Source organism: Bos indicus x Bos taurus, chromosome 19 (assembly GCF_003369695.1).
Source record: "Bos indicus x Bos taurus breed Angus x Brahman F1 hybrid chromosome 19, Bos_hybrid_MaternalHap_v2.0, whole genome shotgun sequence".
Taxonomy (NCBI): Eukaryota; Metazoa; Chordata; class Mammalia; order Artiodactyla; family Bovidae; genus Bos; species Bos indicus x Bos taurus.
In genome coordinates, this window is record NC_040094.1 from 35,227,167 (window position 1) to 35,244,084 (window position 16,918).

Consider the following 16,918-nt stretch of genomic DNA (forward strand, 5'->3'; position numbering starts at 1 on the left):
GACCCTCCTGCCGGGCCCTCCCCTGGCCTCAGTGAGACACAGAGAGACGTGGAGCTGCGGGGAGACGGACAGGCCCTCAGAGGCCAGCTGCACTGGCCTGGGACTTTCTCTCTCAAGTGACTGGATGCTCAGAAGTCGCCAGTTCATCGGGCACTGTGCTTGGCCCCTTCCACATCACCACCTGCAAGGCGGGAGGCCTTGGGGGAAGGATTCCAGGTTACATCCTGTGAGCCTCATGGCACAGGTTTTTAAACATCTTTTATTTCTGAGAGCTTGATTCAGAAGCAGTGTGCCAATGAAGTTTCTTCCTTTTAAAGAAGACAATATTTGTTCCCCTCCTCCTAGTTTTAACCCAATTTCTTTTTCTTTCCTCCCAACGGCCTTTAGGGGTCTACCACATGGATTTCTTCACCATCCAGTGGCTAGCAGAGCAACGCCACACATCACTGATGCAGACCCCCGAACACCCCCCCAACACACACCAGGCCCACCGCCATCACAGGACGCACAGGCTCAGGGGAGGCCAGCACCTCCTTCCCGGAGGTGCCTGTAACCAGCCAGGCAGGCAGGGAAGTGGGGACCCCTCCCCAGCATGACAGAGCTGCTCACAGAGGCTCAGGCTAGGCACAAGCACATCCACACCAAGGGCCCCAGAGGGAACTCACTCAGCACTGACGTGTCGTGGGTCACCCCAAAGTGACCTGTGAAGCCCACAGCCTGGACTGGAACAGAGGGAGCTGGTTAGCCCCAAGCAAAGATGTTCCTGAAGAACGGCCTGCTTTCTCTTCTGGGGCCTGCCTTCTCTTCTATAGCCTCCAGAAAGGAGAGGCATAAACCACCCACGACCACCTCATCATAAACCAACCTGACCTCAGTGAGGGAGGAGGTTTCTTCAGAAACCCAGGATGACAGGCCGGACGCCACTCCAGCCCAGAAGGGAAGGTTTCGAAGATCCAGCACCCAGGCACCTGGCCCTGGGAGAATGCCACCCCCTGTACTACATGGTAAAGGGCAACCTGAGCCCCGAAAGTCACAGCTGACTCTGCCCGGGGGGGCGCCGCCCGCTCCACAGTCTCTGAGGCTCGCAGAGCCAGCAGTCTTCTGCTCCACTGTTCAGCCCCAAAGTCTGCCTCCCTGCAGGCCACCCTGCCTACACGCCCCGTCCCAGCACCCGCTACAGCCTCCCTGTCAGGGTCTCCTCCTCCTCCTCCACATCCAACTGCTGAATAAGCCCCTCACTCCGCAGCCTCGCCCCCAGCAGTGCTCTCAGCCACAAGACCCCGCACCCACAGCAAGGAAGCGGGGGACAAACCACAGGAGGCAGCTGAGCTCTTCCCAGCTCAGCCACTGAGGGAGAGCTCTGTGCCAGCCTGTGATGGCCACACAGGCCACAAAGACCCCTGGGCACTAAACAAACAACTTAGAGAAAATACACCAAAACATTAACCGCAGTGACAGTGACAAGGCTAGTGCCAGCTTGGCCCTTCCTACTTTCATGAACTTCCCACATTTTCTTTCATTACCATTAAGACAGGCATCATCAACATTCCCCAGAGACATAGCACGGAGAAGAACCAGCCTGAAGATGCTCGGTCAGCGTGTATGTTTTATCAGAGCTGGCTTTAGTTTTTGGAAAAACTACGGATAATCAGATAGTGAAGAGGGGAAAAAGTTACCAAGATTCTTGCTCAAAGTCAAAAGAACCTAATGAAAAAAACCTGAGAAGAGGGAGAGAGAGGGAAGAAATAATAAAGGGTTTGGTTTTGTTGTTTAAAGAAAACATTTGTTTCTCTTTCATCAAATATTAACATCTACCTAACACCTTGCAGTCCGGTTACACGGTGATTTCTTACGCTACTTACTTTACTCTCCTGCCAATAAATAATATTTTTTTTAAATCAAGAAGGAACATATTTTCAGTCATAATTTATTCCTTCTCTCAATTAGAGCAGGGAGAGTGCTCCTTTAACACACAGGCAGGGTCAGATGAGTTGCAAAGACCCGGTTATGAATGCCTTCTTATCCACTGGTCTTCTCTAGAACTGCATTCCATAGCAAATGGCAGCCTGACTGGGCCCCACACACAGGCTCGGGTCCTGGACAGCCCGGGGACGTTGTCACACAGCCGCGCTCCCATCAGGCAGGCCCAAAGCCCTCAGAGCAAACTCTACAGCCACTCATCCCCGGTCTGTCCAGGAGGTGAGGCCTCTGCAGGCTGGCCAAGGAGAGCTCCTGCTGGTTCCACCAGCAAGAAGGCCACCAGGAGCTACATGATCCACCTGCTGCTTCTCTGAGCTCAGGCCACCTTTGCATCGGCTGTCCTCCCCAACTCCATCCTTCCTATGGAGGCCTATGTTTCCTACCTTGTCGCTAAAAAGAAGGGAAATGGCCAACAGCAGTGGCTCACAACCCCCGCCTGTGAGGGGGATCTGTGCTGGGATCTCTGGCAAGCTTCAGGAACTTACTTATGCTCAAGCCCCACCCAGAAAAATTAGAACCAAAGGTGATGGGGGCACAGCATTTGAGAATCACTGGCTCAGAGGAAGTCAGGAGACACGGCGAATGGCAAGTGAATGAAGAAACCCAGGCAACAGGGAAACGGAAGGGGGAGGAAAAAAAAGCAGGGCCAGAAAGCAAGGTTAGAACCCAAGTGCAGACCACACCAGAGTTAGGACAAGAGACGGGCTCTGAGCTGAGCTTCCTGGTGGCCAAAGCAAAGATGACTCACACTGTCTACAGACAAAACAGAACAGAGTCACAGAAGAAGTTTCTCCTTGTCCTGGGGCCTGAGATGAACCCCACCCTCATGTCCTCATAAGGGGACACACAGCACGACATAGATGAAACGTGCTCCCAACACCAGGACCAGACCCCTATGAAGTGGACAAGGGCCGCTCTGCATCCCCATGGCAGCCCTTGACCTACAGTCAGCAATTGGGCTGCCACTGACTCTTCACTGGAAATAAACTCCTACCAGAAATCAACGCCCACATCTACGCCATGCTCCCGAATAATTTCATGGTCCAGCTGACAGCCGTGTATCTAACCAGCCATCCTGAACTCAGCATGCAGTCATGAAGCCACAAGGGAACTGACTCTGACCGTCTCACTGGGGAAAGCAAGGAAAGGCATCCACCCGTGTACTGATGGCTCCAAGAGAATATGAGAGATCATCCCCTCGCCACCATCCACCCCCAGACCCATGGCTGTGGCTGTTCAGGTTGGGAAGGGCAGGGCCTGTCCTTGGTCAGCAGCCTGCTGGGAGGGCCTCATGGCCCCCAGAGGCAGACAGCAGCCATGTGGGCCTGGGTGCCCTGAGGGGGATGCTCTGCACAGTGCGCTTCTGTAGTACGTGTGTCCCACTCAGCAGCGAGCATCTTTAAATGTGTGTGTAAAAACCAATGGAGCCAAGAGTAAGGCACCTTCCTGCTCCCTCACAGGTGACATTTTCTTTTTGATCCACACACCATATCACCACGTTTCAAATTAAGCATTGACAAGTTAAAGCGGCAACTACTCACAGCTGCCAAAGTGGAAACAAACCAAGTGTCCATCAACAGATGAACAAATTGTGGTCTGTCCACATGACGGAATATCATTCAGCCATAAAAGGCATGAAGCACTGACACTCGACCATGGGGGTGACTCTGGAAGACAGGATGCCAACAGGAAGAAACCAGTCACAGAAGGCCGTGGGCCACATGGTTCCATTCATGTCAACTGCCCAGCACAGGCAAATCCATGGATGCCGGGGTGGGGAGGGGAGCAGCGGCTGCTGATGGGTGCAGGTCTCCTCAGGGTGTGATGAGACCAGCTTGGGAACCAGAAAGAGGTGAGACTGTACAACACCATGAATGTGATGAATGCCGCTGAGTACTTACACTTTAAAATGGTTGCTGCTGTTGTTCAGTTCGGAGAAGGCAATGGCACCCCACTCCAGTACTCTTGCCTGGAGAATCCCAGGGACGGGGGAGCCTGGCGGGCTGCCGTCCATGGGGTCGCTGAGAGTCGGACGACTGAGCTACTTCACTTTCACTTTTCACTTTCATGCATTGAAGAAGGAAATGGCAACCCACTCCAGTGTTCTTGCCTGGAGAATCCCAGGGATGGGGGAGCCTAGTAGGCTGCTGTCTATGGGGTCACACAGAGTTGGACACGACTGAAGTGACTTAGCAGCAGCAGCAGTTGTTCAGTTGTGTCCAGCTCTTTGTGATTCCATGGACTGCAGCATGCCAGGCTTCCCTGTCCTTCACTATCTCCCAGAGTTTGCTCAAACTCAGGTCCATGGTAAATTTTATGTCATTTTATAAAAAAAAATAATAATAATTAAGATAGCTGAACTCTCATTGTTTTGCCTTAATAGAAGTGCTAATAAAATTTAACCCACATCAAGATTTTGTATAAAGATGACTGTTATGCTACCACTGAAAAAACCCAGCTTTGAACCCAGAGAGTATGAACTTCAGAATTAGGACCGCTGGTGGTCAGTCCTTATTTAAAAATAAGTTCCCAAAGAGTCCACATCTGTGAGCAATACACATTGAAGCACTTATCAACAAAGTCAAGTCTCAGATTTGGTTTGAAATAATCTGGCAGGGGAGGGAGAAGAGCCTAGATTAAAACAGTCAAGCTGAACTATTCTATTTTTATAAGCTGGAAACCCTCCATAATGATAAGTCTTACTCTGTTTTCAAGCAAGTTTCCAAAGATCTCTGACCTGCTGGATAGTATTCTGTGTAGATAAAAGAACTAGATGCCTCTAAGCTGTCAAATTCCAGGGGCTCAACCAGGTGTCCTCCACCTGAGCCCCAGAGCACAGGGTCACCTGGAGGCAGACCTGGCCACAAGCAGCCATACAAAGGGCTCCTCGAAAATAACCAGAGTCCCAGGCCAGGCCACCGGGCAGCAGCGCACAGAGGTGTCTGGCCTGGTCTCTCACGCTGCTAATGCTAACTAAGGGCCCTCCAAAATGCCTGTCCCAAATTCAGCCATCAGCTGGAGTCCCGGCAATGTCTGCAAATACGGGGATCAGTCACCCAAGTGCCTCTTCCAGAGCCCCAGCACACCAGACGGAGCTCACCTCTGGGCTAGGGTCCAGGAACAGGACGCTACCAGAGCCTCCCTCCCGAGAGGCAGGAGGAGCTGATGCTGCAACTAACTGCCAGCTCACCTGTCCCTGCTCCCTCTTCCAGAACTAGGTGTGCAGGGGAGGCAAGGCAGGTATCTCCCTCTACCCACCCCTGTCGCATTCCCAGAGTCTAGGGGAGCACGTAGCACACAGCAGGTGTTCAACAAAACACTGCTGTGTGGTCCTGACTCAATGGGCACTGCTCTAACGGTGTACTAGAAAGACTTGCTTCTCACAGACACCAATGCAAGATGTAAGATGGAAGGTACCAGGATGGAAAGAAGGGACAGGAGACAAGGAGTTATGGTAAAAAAAAAAAAAAAAAAAAAAAGCACCACCACCAAGAAGAGCACCAGAAAGGCTCTGGAGCATGGAGCCTGGGTCAGCAGGGAGGCATGGAGAGGACAGAGATCTGGAGGTGGGGGAGGGGGGTCTCATAGGGACACAGAAGACGGAGGCAGGAAGCTCCACCATCCTGAGCAGGCACCTGCCACCACAGGACTCCGTGGAAGGCTGTGAGTCCCCAGAGCAGGGCCCAGGCCACAAAGGGAGGTGAGTGGACACCACGGGAGGGGTGGGGGCTGTGAGGAGCTGGAGCACGCAACCTCACCCAGAGATGGCGCCGACCCTGGCGCTGACCCAGGGTTGCCAGGCAACGGGGCAGGCCCCGGCTGCCAAGTGTTCTGATTTGTCAATGAAGCCGCAAGTCTGGATTGCTATGTAAGATCTCCTGATTTTCATGTTGGCATCTGGGGTAGACCGAATAATGGCCTCCCAAAGATGCCCTTATCCTAATCCTGGATGGATGGCAAAGGGGAATTACAGCAGCAGATGCGATTAAGGTCTCTAATCAGATGACCTTAAAATAGGGAAGAGGACCCTGGATTATCCAGGGGGCTCCATGTAACCACAAAGGACCTTAAAGTACTAGTGGGGGCAGGCAAGCCGTATCAGAGGGCACAGTGGGAGAGGGACGGGACTATAGCTGCTGGCTCTGAAGAGGAGGGACCTCGAGGCAAGGCGCTGGAGAAGGCAGGGGACAGAGCTCCTCAGAGCCTCCAGAAGAGCCAGCCCTGCCTACACCCAAAGAGCCACATGGACTAGACTTGCAGAACCCTGTTGCTTTAAGCCATGCGTGGGTGGTAATTTGTTACAGCAGCCATAGGAAACCAATACAGCAACCAAGTTCAATCTTGAAAACGAGGCACCAACAACCCAAACGAAAAGTACCGGCGGGCTGGATGGGACCCACAGACCACTTCTGCCTGGTGCACGTGGGGGGTGCCCAGGTCCAAGTCTGGCACACGGCAGCTGCTCACACATGCCCTGAGCTAAGGGCTCGACCCCTCGCCCCGACAATGTCGTCACACAGGGCTCCATGGGTTCTAGAGAACATAGCCGCTTGGCTGTCAGGAGTCCTCTCCCCAGGGACCTGCTCACTAGGCAGGAGCACTGCCCCGCCCCGCCTGGACCCAAGGAACCAGCTTCGCAGAGAGGAGGGGCAGCCGAGAGCCCCCTCCAGCCCCACCTTCTGCGACAAAAGAAAGGAGTGTGGGCATTCCAGGTTCCCAGGGAAGCCTCCAGCACCCGCTCCCAGTCACCCCAGGGTATGCCCACACACCACAGCAGTGACATCACTTCAGTCTGTCTCAAACAGCAGAGGACCTCTTCTCACAGGAGCTCTTTCCAGCTCCCCACGCTCAGAGGGACCAGAGCTGCTCAGATCAGAGGTCAGGGGGAGCACCGGGTGCCCCCTGCCACCAAAGCCATATGAGAACCAGGGTGGACTCCAGGCTGATGGGGGCCTCCGCGCACGCCCCGGCCTGCCTCCTCCACACCCTCCCGGCTCAGGGAGCCTGACATCTCACCCACGGCTCCTCGTGGCCTGTTCCTGCTGCTTGGGGTCCTCTGCCCCTCAGAACTCCCACTTTTCCTTCAAGATTCTGCTTACGTACCATCTCCTCTCTGACACCCAAGTTCGTTCTCAGCATCTGCCCACACTTTCTAACGTCTCTCTCTCGGAGTTGACACTACCTGTCCCACGTCAGGAGCCGCGCTCTCCGCAGATCATCAGCTGCTTAAAGGCAGGAATTTACATCCTTTGTTTTTAAACTAGAATATTTACAACACTGATTCACAACACAGTGTTAATTTCAGATACACAGCACAGTGACTCAGTAGTGTGTGTGTATACTTTTGAAGATTATTCTCCCTTATAGGTTACTACAAAATACTGAGTATTGTTCCCTGTTCTATACAGTAGGTCCTTGTTGGCTATCTATTTTATGTATGTGTGTGTGTGTGTACATATATATATATATATATATTTGTGTGTGTGTGCATGATCAGTTGTGTCTAATTCTTTGCAACCCCACGGACTGTACTGTAGCCTGCCAGGTTCCTCTGTCCATAGAATTTTCCAAGCGAGAATACTGGAGCAGGTTGCCATTTCCTACTCCAGGGGATCTTCCAGACCCAAGGATTAAACCCACGTCTCTTGCATCTCCTGCATTGATGGCATATTCTTTACCACTGTGCCACCTGGGAAGCCCTATTTTATATATAGTGGTGTGTATATATTAATCACAACCTCCTAATCTTTCCCTCCTAGGAACTTACATCTTATCATGTATGTATTCCTAACCTACAGTGTATAACACGTGTGTTCAGTAAACATTAAAAACTGAATAAACTGGACTGAAAACTTTTTTCTGGAAATACCATAAATGATGATATTGTGGTATGTGTTAAATACACCAGGTAAAACCTTATTTCTGACCTTTAATCAATAAAGTGCATCTACCTAAATAAGGAGTTCTAAATTACAGCTGCTGCTGCTGCTGCTAAGTCGCTTCAGTCGTGTCCAACTTTGTGCGACCCCACAGATGGCAGCCCACTGGCTCCCCCATCCCTGGGATTCTCCAGGCTACTATAATTACTTTTCAGAAGTGTAGTTCTACATTTTACAAGCAGTGTCTGCTGTGGTCATCACAGTTAGGGATGCAGGAAGGAACCTGGCTTCCAGGCTGGCCCGGCGGTGTCAGTTGCACTGACGTGGCTGAGAGCCAGGCTGAAGGAGGTCACCAAACAGCTGGGCCAGAGTCTCTTCTGCTGCACTAGAGTCTCTTCTCCTGCTCTCACCTTGCTGACTCCGCTAACCCAGCCCGCTTTCCCCGGGGTGACTGAAAGGCAAACCTCTGCAGCCAGGTGGTCACCCAACCGTCCTCCTCTGGCACAACTCCCCTAACCTGCCCCCTCCCCTCTCTCCCTCCCAAACCATCCACAGCAGCTGACAGGAGCTCAGGGTCCCAGCACCCCACACCTCGTGACTGCAAAGGCTTCCGGCTCCCTCTGGCTCCAGCCTCGCAGCCCACACACACAATCAGAGTGCTCTAAAGCACTTCTGAAAACATGACTGGCTCCCTCACCACGGTCTGGGGTGCAGCCCCATTACAGGCATTCTGAAAAGCTTTCAGGCCACGTGACCTGCAGGTGCAGCCAACAATACGAACTGCAGGCTCCAAGGGCATTGACAGCCACCTTCCTAGGCAGCAAGAAGGCCCCAAGGAGCCCCCTCCACAGAGCAGGACTCCGGCCTCTTCATCCTGACACACACCCTGGGGCTGGCTCTGGAACTAGGACCCATCCAGTCCGGTGAAGGCAGCCTGGCCAGGCCCTCACCCACAGGAACTAAGCCACACTGCAGGCCCTGCCAGAGGGCGCCCCCAACACTGGAACCCCAAGGCCACAGCCCCACTGGAGCTAGTGGCCACCCAGTGCTCCCTGCTCTCAGGAGGCATCTGCCCGGCAGGGCTGCTTCCATAGCCTCCTCCACACACACGCCACACCCCCGCCAGGCACCTGCCCCCCTTCTGCCTTCTGGCTCCCTGTCCAGCCACGTCCAGCTGTGATCCTGTCCTCTCCCTGACTCTTCCAGACTTTTCTCCACTCTTCATTTCCTGACCAAGAATCAAAATCACAACTCAACAAACCAGCTTCTGCCTCACTAACAGTTTTCTTTAGTGGTGGCGGAGCCATGGCTTCTCACAAACACCCAGCTCTGACCTCAGAGACCCTGTGCGGCACTCCGGCAGGCTGCCCTCAGATATTGGCCCTATGGTCATGGAACCGCCCTGACTTGACACCCATATTTCTGCCTCAACCGACTGCCTCTCAGAAAGTGGCCTAAAAGCTATTTCTCTGATCATTAATTTCCCAGTATACCCCATGGCAGCTCTGGGTATCAAACAGGCACTCAGGGAGGACATACTTTCAAGTAAAAATGTGAACTTTTCAGCCCATCATCATTCCTTGATTGCCACAACCTTGGGGTAGGCAGACATAGAGAAGGGGACAGACTCTAGCTAGCAACCTTTAGCTCTCAGGATGTATTCACCCCAGAGTCTTAGAGAGTTTACAAAACAACCAACTGGAGTCCAAACCTCCAGGGCCTCCCAAGAGCACAGGGCAGGTACTGACACATAGCTGTTTATCACCCCTTGGCTTGGGAGCTTCGGGCAGTTTTCAAACCTTGGGAAAGTGATCACACCCCAGCCTCCTCACCCATGGGAAGTAGGACCAGAAAAATGACCCATGTGCTAGAAGGCATATGTGAACTGCCTACTGAGGAAGGTGAAGCATCATATTTTTATTTATATGCAACATTTTAAAACTACCAAGTTTTTCGGTATGCATTACCAGACCATTTTTTAGTCCTAAACTCCCATGTGCTATGTTTACAGAACAAATGTGCAGTTTCAGGATCACAGAGTCAAAAAAAAAAAAGCCCCTTCTCTCCAAGGGCAATTTGGGCGATTACTTTAGCACAGCTTTATGAGCACAAAACCAATTACCAGCCACACAGACTTCCTCCCACCGCTCCAGCCAGGCTCCCCCCAGGTTCCTGCTCTACACACCCAGGCAGCTCTGGGTCTCAGAATTGACTTCTGCACCTCTTGGCAGTGAGGGGAGGATTCAGGTCCTGCCAGCAGCGGGTGGGTGCCCATGAGCATGCCCAACCCCTCCAAGCCCCAGCTCTGCTCCCCTGTGAAGCGCCTGCCCCCGGGCTGCTGTGAGGCACGCTGAGGCAGTGGGCACACCTGCGACGGCTGCAGGGCAAGGCCACTGAGACACTGTGGTTTTCAATCTGACACGGTGGCAGCAGTCTTCAGCTGGGCAATGACTGGCTGTGTGGCCTGAGGTCAGCTGCTGAGCCCCTCTGAGACTTAGTTTCTGCACAGGCGAAAGGAGAAGTAGTGACGGGTCTTGGAGGATCCCTGCGCCCTGTGGAGGGACTCCTGAAGGAGTCACACGGGGCCAGGCACAAAGGAGACACTCAAAGATCGGCAGGGCTCACACACACCCACGTGTCTGGTTTTGACGGACAAGCTGATCATTACTACTGGAGACAAAAAAATTTTCCTTCCCAACTGTAAACACCAAAGACTATGAAATCACTCTGAACTGCTGGAGGGAGGAGCAACTTCCATTAACACCAGAGGCCACCCCCAACAGCCCGGTGGGAGTTTGCTCCTGTCCAATGCCACGCCCCCTGCCCTTTCTCAGCTGCATTTCTCAAGAGCCTTGACAGCGAACATCTTGCTTGACGTGTGGGAATGAAGAACCAGCTTTTCAAACAGGATTCTGGACTTAAACTGCCTCTTCGAACAGCACTGACGTTTACGTTCCCTTCGTTTACGGACAACATCCTGACTAACCCAGAGAGTCATCGTGCTGTGACCACAGGTCAAATTATAATCACGTAAGAACAAATGAAAACATCACTTTGAGAAACCAAATTCCCTTCCCAAGCGTCATGCCACCATCTCACTCAGAGCACTTGGGAGGCAGCAAGGACCTGCTGCTGGTGACTCTCCGGCACAGCCAGCCAGGGCAGACTCCTCACTGGCCTTCCCGTCTGTCCTGTGGGCCTGCATTTCCAATCTGGCCCCAGAACAAGCAGCATCAGAGAACACCTAGTAACTGGCTGAAAAAGCCCATTTTCAGGCCTCACTCCAAATCTACTGGGTCAGAAACTCTGGGGGCAGGACCCGCCCCGCCCTCTGAGCGATGCTAATATGCACCAGTGGCTGAGGAAGACCACTCTTCTATCTGCAGTGGTTATTACTGGCCTCTTCAGAGACAAGGAAAGCAAAGCTCAGTGATTAAAGTGCCCAAATCCATCCAGCCAGGAGGCCAATCTGTACCCACACCTGATTCCAAAGCTGTCGCATGGCCTCTGTAGCCAAACTGCCTGTGCCATTTGGTGTCCTCAGCTACGGAGCCCTGTTCTGTGAAGCTTACTCTTCCTTAAGAAGGGGGAGTGACAGGAAGGATGAAGCCTGCACTCAGAAGTGATGAATTATAGATGCTTTTAAACCCATATCATGCTTGAGCCTGAATGGGCAGTCACCACTCAAGCCGAGCCTGATTCTCCTGACCCCATTCACGATCCATGTGCCAGGAAGCGGACGGGGTCCGTTCCCTGACAGCCTCTGTGCACAGTTCCAACCACCACTTCAACCAGGTAAGGGACACGGCTGCCTGCTCTGTCTCCAGAGGGCTGGCACGCTCCACCCAGATCAGGGCCCACAGGAAGGCACAACGCAGCCCCAGCACCTGGGTGCGCCGGGCTGAGTCACCAGAAGGAATCCCATGCACGCAGGGGATTGTCACAGTGCTGAGGATCTGCTCAAAAGAGCCAGGCCATTCTCTAAATCCAAAGCCAAAATTCAGCCTCTATCAGTTCAAACAGTCCATTCAAACCTCAATTTCTTCACAGACACTAAAGTCAGAAAAAGACACACATCTCCTTGCTCACAATTCCCAGCCCTCTAAATAAATGTGGTGGTTTTCAGGTTACAAGTGTGTCCTATAACAGAAATGAGCACTCATCATGTGGGGTGTTCTGCAGGGGCTGGTGGAGTAGGAAGCACCCAGCTTTAGGAACCACACAGGCCTGGGTTTGACTCCTGGCTGGGTTAGCTCCTCAAAGGTTACTTAATCTCTCTGGGCCTGTTTTTCTACTCGCGATAGGGTGGCAACCCCTGTGTTGTATGTGGATGTGAAGACAGAGGGGAATTATGTTCAACAAGAGTCTGCTGGAACAACTTTGCATTTCAAGCCATCAAGAATCTAGAAGGTAGGTGCGGTCAAACAAGCCAGTGGATAGAGGCTACTCAATACACCCTCTCAGCTGCATGGACACTTACTTCACTGTGTTTGCTTTTCAAGCGTCTATTTTTAGACACCTTGAACAAACTTAATTAAGACCAAAGAAAATTCCATTAAGGAACTTATCAGAAAGCTTGTCAATTTTCAAAAACTCAACAGATGGAGACAAACAGACATTTCACAATGCATCTGGCAAAGCCAAACGTACTCTCCCACCTCAGCAATCCTGATAATCAGGTCACCCCGTGGTATTCAGTCCTCCACCAACTCACAGCTGGGTTTAGAACAAGTCTCTTCACCCCAGGACTCAGTTTCTCAGATGATATTAAGGCATCAGAACATCTGGGGAGTCAACACACCTGTCTAAATTCAGCCCCATCACCTACTGGCTGCATGACCTTGAGCACAAGACTTACGCTCTTGGGCCTCAGTTTCCTCACCTGTAGAAGGGGGATAACACCCACTTGACTGGCACAGGACTACTGGACCAACAGCAGCAGTTCTGGCAAGAGCAAGACAGAACCATGGATCCTGCAGTGGGGATGGATAAGCTTGTTCCCTGCTGCCCACCGCCCAGGACTCCTTATTCACATTTCATGCTACACTGAACGAAAATCTTTGTTCTTTTTTTAAATATATTATTTGGCTGCATCGGGTCTCAGTTGTGGCTCATGGGCTAAGTTGCTCTGCAGCACGTGGGACCTTAGTTCACCGACCAGGGATCAACCCCACACCCTCTGCCTTGCAAAGCGGGTTCTCAACCACAACAGCACCAGGGAAATCCCGGAAGGCCTGTTTAAGTAGAACGCTTGAACTGAGAGCCCAGCAAACAAAAGCAGGGTAGGACTAGATAATTCCTCACATCCTCCCCAACCTCAATCTCCCAAATCCAAGCCCTTTGATTTCTCCAAGGCTCAGAGTCAATAGATCCTCAGCCATGAAACAACAGATTCTCAATCTCCCAAATCCAAGCCCTTTGATTTCTCCAAGGCTCAGGGTCAACAGATCCTCAGCCATGAAACAACAGCCACAGTTCTCCACACCCACCAATTCACCAGGAAGGTTCTGGGGAAGGGGGAGAACAGCTGCCAGAGAGCTTTGAAAACTTAAAAGGCGCTTCCCTAGAAAGTGAAAACAGCAGCCCTGTGCGTAAAAATCCTTCAGCACTTCAGGCCACAAAGAAGTAAATGCTGCTACTCTTCCTAATAAAACTGAAACAATTATTATTATTATTATAAATGCCCACTCCTTAGGTTCGGGAAAAGTCAAGCCATTGAAATAAATCAGAGACTTCCCTAGTGGTCCAGTTGCTAAGACTCCACACTCCCAATGCAGGGGGCCTGGGTTCGATCCCTGGTCAGGGAACTAGATCCCGCATGCCATAACTAACACCTGGTGTAGCCAAATAAATATTAAAAAAAAATAAAATAAATCAGCGACACAAGCAATTCTCAACTACTTTTGCAGGGCTCTTATCAGAATCCAAACACTCAGGAAACCCATGTCTTGTCATGGAAGACAGTTACACAGAGAGTCACCTGCATTTCTAGAGAGGATTTCCATAGAGGATGGGGCAGTTTTCAAGACTGTACACACCATGCTAGCTTTCATCACGCGAGTCTTACATTTCTTCACACCCCAGGCACATGCTTGGAGTCACACACCCTGCTGGAAGAGAGGTCTCCCCAGAGCACCCCATCCACCAGGCACAGGGAGGCAAGAAGCCTGTGTAAACCGAGATCAGTACACCCCACAGCACAACCCAAACACGCTCCTGGCCAGGGGGCTGGTGGGATGCAGTCCTGGATCGTGCCTCACTCTAATCAGCACTTTACCAAACTCTTCAACAGCCAGTAACTCCTCCAGGACAGTGGAGGACAGCCTGGCCTGCTGTAGTCCATGGGGTCGAAAAACGTAGGACACGACTTAGCAACTGAACAACAACTCATCCAGTGGGCTTCCCTGGTGGCTCAGTGTTAAAGAATCTGCCTGCCAGTGCAGGAGACCCAGGTTCAATACCTGGGTCGGGAAAATCCCCTGGAGAAGGAAATGGCAACCCACTCCAGTATTCTTGCCTGGAAAACTCCATGGACAGAGGAGCAAAGGGGTCCATGGGGTCACAAAGGGCTGGAAACAAGTGAGCAACTGAGCATGCATGCAACTCATCCAGTGCTTCCAAAAGAAGAACTCAGCAAGACTGGTAAGGATGACTGACGCAATATTAAAACTAAAGAAGCAAAAGAGCTTTCAAAATGTAAAAATACAGTACAGATTTTTTTTTAATTCAGATAAATAAGAAATGAGATCTTGGCAGACTCTGACACAATCACCTGTCCAGCAAACACAATTGCTGGAATGAGCACCACTCAGGAACAACCTGTAGGCCCTTTGGATGTTAATGTAAATACAGATGAAAACTTAATTATCAGTGCAAATTCAATCCCTGCTGAGCAGGATTCAGCATACGATCTGTTAGCACCTAACATCCGTAGATAGAGCTACAAGATGCACAAGTTTTCTGCCAAATCTTCATTATCTTACATAATTGGAAGAGGACAAAGACAATTAAAAATTAAAATTCACCTTTTTCAATCATTTTAAGCTCCTCCTGGAGGTGGAAAGGAACAACTACTTCTCACCTTTTTCTGTTCAAGTTCTTAGTGAATGTTAAAAAGAGAAGAGGGATAACCCTGAACATCTCTCTAAAAAAAAAATTCTAAAATATCCCAGAGAGCCCAAGCTTCTAGTTCCGGCACCGACGCTGCATCACCGCATGACCCAGTGCCTCTCCCTGGGCCTCAGTTTCCCCATCTGAACCCTCAAGGTGGATAAACCCATCCTCTTTCCAGCACAGGCTCCGACGCGTCCCCAGGGCAGCTAAAGGGCGAAGGGCCCCAGACGGAGCCCATGGGCGGCGAAATGGGTTTCCACAGGCCCCTGCCGGGATTTCTGGGGACAGCGAGCTGTCCTCCCCTCTCCCGGCGGCAAAGCCACCGGGCCAACTCCAGGTTGCAAACAAAAACCTGTTGGCACGGACTCCTCTCGGAAGGGCTGGCCTCTCCCAAGGCGCTAGGCTCCCGGGAGCCGCCCCACGGGGAGAGAGACGAAGGGTCCTCTGGAAGAGGCGGCTCCACGCACCCCTTCACCCACCTCGACCAGCCCGGCAGGACCGCGGGGCGGGGTCTCTCCATCCCACGCGGAACAAAAGGCAGCTGGAGCCTGGCTCCGCCGCCCCCGTCCCCGCTGTGCCGTGGGGTAGGAAGGGCGAGCCGGGTCCCTGCGGAGGGGAGGGGGCCCGCGGCAGCCCAAAGGGGGGCGGCCGGCACCTGGACGAGGGCGGGGGCGCCCCGCCCGGGGAGGAGGGGCAGGGTGGGTCCAGCGGAAAGGTGGACGGCGAGGCCTGGACGGGCTCCCGGAGCTGCGGAGGGCGCGGGAAGCCCGGGGCTCCGAGGATACCAAAGGAAGAGCTCCCTGAGGGAAAGGCGGTGGGGCGCGGTGGTGGGGGGGGGGTCCCTGCAGAGGAATGAGGACCCAGACGGGGAGGGGCCGTGCTCCAGCCCGTGGGGCGGGGCCTGTTGGGTAAGAGGGGATCCGGCCTGAGGTACAGACCCGACTGAGACTGAGGGGTGTATACTCCGGGAGGTGGTGGGGGAGCTGCGCTCTTGGGGCGCTCTGGGGAGGGGCAGGGTCCGCGCCCTCGGTCCGCTCCGGCCCCCGAGCCCCGAGGCCCCGGCTCACCTGCGCTCCTCCGGGCCGACCCGGGTGCGCGGCTGCGGCCTCCAGTAGAGCTGAGGAGGCGGGAGCGACTGGAGCCCGAAGAGTCACAGCCGCTTCCAGCTCGGTTTGACACCCACACACCAGCCAACATGGCGGCCGGGAGGGGGCGCGCCGGCTGCGTGCGCGCGCCCGCCGGCCCCTCCCCTCTGCCCGGCCCAGGTCCCGAAAGGCCCCGCCCCCTGCCGTCTGGCCCCGCCCCGTGCCCCGAGGGCCCGCCCTTCCGCACGGCCCAAGTCCCGCACGGCCCCGCCCCCTACCTTCTGGCCCCGCCCCGCGCCCGCGGGCCAGGGTCCCAGCCAACCCAGGCTTCACTTTCTCTGACCCCGCGACCTCCCTCGGATACCCACGACCCCACGCAGACTACCCAGCCTTCCCACCACACCCCACAGCCCACGCCCCAATACTCTAAACAACACCCAAAACCTACGCACGCGTGCCAACGACCCCACACCACTGCACAAACCGTGGCAAATTCACCCCGAACCCACGCACACGGCAACCTTCACTGCTGCTGCTGCTGCTGCTAAGTCGCTTCAGTCGTGTCCGACTCTGTGCGACCCCATAGACGGCAGCCCACCAGGCTCCCCCGTCCCTGGGATTCTCCAGGCAAGAACACTGGAATGGGTTGCCATTGCCTTCTCCAATGCATGAAAGTGAAAAGTGAAAGTGAAGTCGCTCAGTCGTGTCAGACTCTTAGCGACCCCATGGACTGCAGCCCACCAGGCTCCTCCGCCCATGGGATTTTCCAGGCAAGAGCACTGGAGTGGGGTGCCATTGCCTTCTCCGGCAACCTTCACTCAGACCCCACAAATCCCCCCATATCTCAGGCATGTCCCACAG

The 16,918-nt window shown here is 53.3% G+C and overlaps 1 protein-coding gene across 11 annotated transcripts in view; it reads right to left on the reverse strand.

Moving 5' to 3' along the window:
- The window catches only part of EPN2 (epsin 2), a 52,692-nt gene extending 36,496 nt beyond the window's left edge, over nucleotides 1-16,196 (reverse strand). For 6 of the 11 annotated variants that reach the window (XM_027519694.1, XM_027519692.1, XM_027519693.1 and 3 more), the window contains exon 1: nucleotides 16,040-16,193. The gene's annotated coding sequence lies outside the window, so the exon portion shown is untranslated. Of the gene's footprint in view, nucleotides 1-15,451; nucleotides 15,544-16,039 lie in introns of those variants that run through there. The other 5 variants (XM_027519697.1, XM_027519696.1, XM_027519700.1 and 2 more) reach the window with 3 other exon arrangements.
- Between the last annotated feature and the right edge of the window lie 722 nt (nucleotides 16,197-16,918).